The sequence below is a fragment of the Triticum aestivum genome, chromosome 7D (assembly GCF_018294505.1).
Source record: "Triticum aestivum cultivar Chinese Spring chromosome 7D, IWGSC CS RefSeq v2.1, whole genome shotgun sequence".
Lineage (NCBI taxonomy): Eukaryota > Viridiplantae > Streptophyta > Magnoliopsida > Poales > Poaceae > Triticum > Triticum aestivum.
The window spans coordinates 5914048-5919929 of NC_057814.1; the positions used below are offsets into that span (position 1 = coordinate 5914048).

General features: G+C 41.6%; 1 long non-coding RNA gene across 19 annotated transcripts; it reads left to right on the top strand.

Annotated features, from left to right (window-relative positions):
- On the top strand, positions 1-5882 carry LOC123164652 (uncharacterized). Of its 19 annotated transcripts, none has more exons than XR_006482562.1 (10): positions 2-436; positions 672-715; positions 795-861; positions 959-1006; positions 1086-1212; positions 2369-2533; positions 2995-3117; positions 3219-3435; positions 3646-3823; positions 5035-5882. It is a non-coding gene; the product is annotated as an uncharacterized lncRNA (long non-coding RNA). The 19 variants fall into 19 exon arrangements; XR_006482560.1 differs by having other exon boundaries at positions 3-436; positions 1093-1212; XR_006482545.1 differs by having other exon boundaries at positions 795-1006; positions 1093-1212.

The following is a 5882-nucleotide window of genomic DNA, read 5'->3' on the forward strand; positions in this document are numbered from 1 at the left end:
ACTAGAGCGAGCGGGATTGGGCGTCCCTCCTCTCTTCTGTGAAAATATCTCCTCTCTCCCCTCTTCTCTGTGCCGCCGCCGCCGCCGCCTCCGCTTCCCCCCTCCCTCTCGGCCGCCTTGTCTCCTCCGCGTCCACCGTCTGCTTCTCCCCTTGTCTCGGCACCCGAGTAGCACGGCCACATCACGCCTGCGCCCTCGCTTTGCCACATCCTCTGCGTCGTCGTGCCATCACACCGCCTCCACTTCGCCTTTGGTTCCCCGCCGCAGCCTCCTGCCCGTGCGCTTGAGAGGGGCATCGCCGTCGTTGCCGGTGGCGACTTCATCGGCCGCCTCCTCTCTCCTTGCCAATCGTGACTGCCACGACCTCGGACCTCGCTGCAGACCCCTCGGCTATCAGGGAAGGCAGCCATCAGTGGAGATTGAGCCGGCTACATGGGTGCACTTACCAGGCTCTATTTATATTACCCACTTTCCGTTTGGATAATGTTACTTTGCTTGTAATTTTGAGATTAAACTATTAGCTTACTATCAGGTCTGCACCATTCTAGATATCATCTTGACTTTTAACTTCTCCAAATGCAACATTGGATAACATAAATAGGAATTTTTGTCAAATTGTGAAACTGTAATTAATAGATTCACCTGAATATTAATCTGTTGTGTTATTGCAGGGAAGAGGTATGAAATTCTCAACTTAGGAGGGAGCATACACAAGGTATTCCACGCTTCCCATTCTCCTCATGTAGCAAAGGAACATCCAACCTGTCATGTGTCGATCACTAAGTAATAAACAGGACTCTGATGTTGGAAAGAAGCAACTGGATATCAAAGCAAAAGGAACACGGCTCCTCTTATAAATCAGTGAACTATCCTAATTCTGGACTCTTATGGCCCTATATATGCCAAGCAGTCACAACTGCTGTTTTAGACAAACTAAAAAAAAAATTTAACTTTGCAGTGTAAGCAGACCCTTGAGTAGGAGAGCAACATGACTGCTAGCTTCCCTGTAAGTTCAGTGTGTTTCTTAACTGAAAGTATCATTCCGTTATCAAGTCATTCTCAATGTGTGCTGTTTCATTCTGGAGCCTGCAGGCTGCATTACAGGAGATGGATACGAAGTCCTCGGAGGAGGAATACAAAGCTCTACAAGGTGATGGAGCTGGAGATGTTGTGTATTTCCAGTCTCTTGAAGAACGAATCATTAATATGAAGGTGTTCAGACGATACTTTTCAGTTTGGTTGCTCCATGATTAAAGCTAATTGATCTCTCTCTTTTTTCTTCTCATGGAGAAGTACATATACGTTACTTTGAATGATGCCATGTGCAGTCTTAAAAAGCTGAACATCTTTCTCTGCAGTGAGTTTCTGAACTTGTTATGTGGGGCCGTCACTATGAAAAGAGAAAGAAGGACTCGGCAACAACAGAGTCCAGATAGATTACAGCAAAGTTTGTTAGGAAACCTAAGTTTGTTAGGAGAGTCGGTTTGGTCTAGAATATGAGATATTGAGTTTGTTAGGGACTCTAGCTAGTAGCTTGAATAAGGGGATATATATATAGGACGACCATGTATTGGAGGAATCAAGCAATATATCAATCTATTTCCTATCTCCCTCTGTCAAGCGTGGAGCAGGCCAGGCTAAGACCTTGCCCCTCCGTCGTCATTACCTCCGGCTAACGCCGGCCATAACAGAACTAGGTGGGATACCATGGGTGCAAGATGAACTCATATGTAGATGACCACACGTCCAATGCGTTTAAAGAATGCAGTATATGCTTATATGTGTGGATGCCGTTTGTACAACTTGACAACTCCATATAGAGGTATTAAACATTGAGAATCGTAGCATTTACCAATGAAATGACTAACCAACAAGGAAGAAGTATAAGAATAAAAGCTAAGTGCTCTTTTTGTTTGCTTCTTCTGCCATTTGCATCTTTTGTAGTTAGCTTCAGAAACTAAAAATACAAAAATAGAATAAGGCCTCGCTTTTTATAATTTCATTTATTTTTGAATGTTACTTATATAAAAGGCATGCCTCCAAGAGGGTGAGAAGCTAGATGATGCTATTTATAAACGTTTTGCTCTCCACTGAGTTTACAGATTCTATAAGAGGAGAGGAAGATCAGTAAGTCTTCTTGTATGATCGTCTCTCTCAGCAGTTTTGGGTTACAACTTACAAGTGTGTGTTTTAATGTATATGGTGTGGGCCACACAGATTTTCTTTGACGGGATGCAACTATGTTTGCTTAGCCTTTTTCTTAAAACTACAAACCTAAAACACGTTTCATGCAACATTGGAACAGGTTGATACTTTATTTGTTCACACAGTACATAGTGCGACCAGCCGCTAACTACAATCTGTACAGATTTTGCAGGGATGTATATATATGATCATGTTTCACTGGGATCCTCAACTGTTCCGGTTCGTATTTAGCAGGATCACATGTTGACCAATGACTCAAATTAATTTTCTCACTGATCCTGTTTACTCAAGAACTTGTGACCCAGTTCCAGGACAACTATGGACTAAGGTACGCTAGCTGCTTGCATCTTTCAGAGGATGTAATTAGAGACAACTATATGGGTGTTTTCTGTCCTCTTAGAACTATTAGTATTCACTTGGGGGAGAAGTGCAAGCAGAAGCAGATTTCAATTGGAATAAGTGGGCTAGAAAGTGTGTTGGCAGATATTTGGTGCACTGTGATCTAAAGGAACGTTGTATAGGTTGTTACAAATCCACCATAAACAACTTAGCGATTCATGGACGACTTCCGCAAGCACACCAGATGCCTGAGACCAGATGAAATTATCATTTTCAGATTGGTAGTAGTCCCCCTGAGATTATTGTGCGCATTGCCAATTGGTGGTGGTCTTTGTTTTTAAGCAGAGTGTTGTTCTGTAGAAATTACTGATCTGAGCTAAAAACTAATTCTCATACTAGACAATGACTCTAATTTACTTTGGGACTCTGGTTTTCGTGTCTTTATTTTAGGGATGGAGGTTGATTTATCATGAGGCGGTTACAGGCATGCATGTTTTATGGTGGCAAGCATTATATATCATTGAAGACTCACCATTTGTTCAAGTTCCTAACATGCTAATCGGCAACCTTTAGGTATTCATATATAAAAAGTACCTTCTGCTGGGCATAGTGTATGATATCCATATTATACATGTCCTTCCATGATATCTTATTTTTGCCACTTATTTTTTTAGAAGATTGCCCTTCAAAATTTTCTTGCCTGCTCTCCTTGCCCCTGAGCTCCTGTACCAGCAACAACAACTTGTGTGTGGTATCAGCCAGAGATTAGCGTTGATTTTTTCAAGTTATTGGGACACTCGAGAACTAGCAGTACCACATAAAAAAGTCTGGAGTTAGCAGAACCAGAAGCATTACACTGAGGCGCTCAGAAGAAACCCAAAGGATCCAAAGGTAATTTCTGATGTTTTATGATATTCAATTGCTTGAGCTAAAAAATTATGTGAAGCTGTTTCGCTGTTATAATGTGGATAACATCTCACACTGCATGTATGCCATTTGAATTAGCTAGCCTTTAGATGACCATTGGCTATAGGTGCTTCTGCAGTGTAGGTGTTGTGATGTGGAGTGTTTTGTAGTGCTAAGCTATTGGCAACGTTTCAGGTATACGGCAACACGGCTTCCTGTTACACCAAGACGGATGCCATGCCTGAAGTACTGAAGGATACCAAGAAGTGCATCGAGCTATATCCCACATTCTACAAGGGATGCACAAGGAAGGGTGCAATCCTGTTTGTCTCTAAAGAATGCGACAAAGCAAGGGAACGAGTGTTCCTGAGTGGTATGTCTATTCTTGCAACCCCTTTCTTCTGCTTATTTTCCATTGCCATACTTTACACTATGTTCTCTTTAACATGAAACAGAGACATGTTGTTAGGGCCTCTTTAAAAAGTGCTTACTGTTTCAACAATGCCTGTAGTGCCTTCGCTCATTAATGCTCCATACATGTCAGCTGATACATTTGTTCATGTCTACATCTTGGTGTAAAAACAAATATTGTTATTTGCCCTATCAAGAATATTAGCTTGAATAAGTCCAGATATATACCACCTGAAAAGGCTCTGTATGCATTTATTTACTGAACATTACAAATTCAAATTATATTTTCAAATTCTTTACACCACAGGTGCCAACAACATGTTTCAGTGCACATGTGTCCTAGCAAATGGGCTTAAAATCAATAAGGTGAGGGCCTCGGTTTACTGGGCCGCCTTATTTATCCACACAGGCAGATGCTGACGCCTTAACCCTATCCATCCACCCTCCCCAACAACAGTCGGCCTTCACTCGCTCATCAACCATAGCTCCTCTGCAACGAACAACCGACTAAATCCGCGAGATTTGCCCCCCCCCCCCCCCCCCCAACCCCACCAGCTCAAAGATTTGGCCGCTGCCTCAACAAATCGCGCCCCCAAGTTAGCTCTTCCCAGATTCTTGCTCTAATCCCTTCAAAGTAAACTCTGGGCATGATTCCCATTCTATAACGGCGGTCTTATCGAAGGCATGAACAGAACAAACAACATTCTACTGTTTGGATCCAGCTACACAAATATGTTTTTTAGTTCAGCCCACCAATTTCAACTTGCTTCACAAACCAGATGCACAAATGAAATCATAAGAGAACAACATTATTCAATCAAAATGAAGGGAAAAAAGGTTTATTTGTTAGGTTTGCTTCAGAATCAGATTTGATGAATACTGTAGCACCAGAATTTTTTTGTGTGTGTTTTCTACTAGCAACACCGACCAAACACCTGCACCTCTTAATCCCAGGTTTTCTTATTGCTTGATCAAAACTACAAGCAGAGCAAATTTAAAGTCCTGCTGTTCTCTTTGCAAATTTAAGGTCCTGCAAATTTAAGGTACACAACACATATAATTTGGTTACTCTGATAATTGTATCTCTTTCTAGAGATTCATACACACACAAGCAGATACAAAATCATAGACTACAATTGTTGACAGTATATTCTTCCTCATATCATTTAACAGCTACAATGGAAAAAGTGAAGATTCCAGTAAAAGTGCTTCTAGACGCTATGATGCACCAGCTTGGCCTCCCAAATGCAGTTTACTCAACACAAAAAGGGGCGGACGGTCGGTCTTGATCCCAAATGCAGTTTACTCAACACAAAAAGGGGCGGACGGTCGGTCTTGATGCAATAGTTCACTTCTATGGATGTAAGCAGCAACTGGACAATAGACTTTCACAAAAATCAATATCCATCCATGTGTATGATAAACTCGAAGAAGCTGAAGATCAACTAGCAACTGAGGCTCTCAGGTGCATACAAGGTTCTTACAACACAGTTCTACAAGACATAAACTACGACAAGGCACATCTAGCTCAAGAAAAATGTTAGACTCTAGAGCATCAGCAAAAAAGATAAGGACGGAAGAATCAACTATTTTAGCAGCAGTGGAGATCAAATTGCAGCAAAGGAACTTTATCGCATAACAGATACAAACTAGCTGGCTCAATATCCAAAGACAACAATCTCAATCATGTTTTATCACAGGTAACATATGCTGCTGACCGTCTTAGCGATACAACAACACAGTCTGAATATGATCTCCAGCAAATAAACCACTATTATTGGGGCCTGGACGATGATATCGAAGGAATTTCTGCTTTGAGCAATGCAGGCCACGAAGAATAGCAGTTATGAAGAGTTGCCTCAAAGAGGTCGTTCTAAACATCCAGCGATACATCTGTCTAACGTATCTTTGCCTATCTACATGCCTTGCTCATAACATGTAAATGATCGTTCGTAAGCTTCTTAGGAAACATGTATCATCAGCAACCATCTATCTATCATCAATCCATACTTATTTCCATA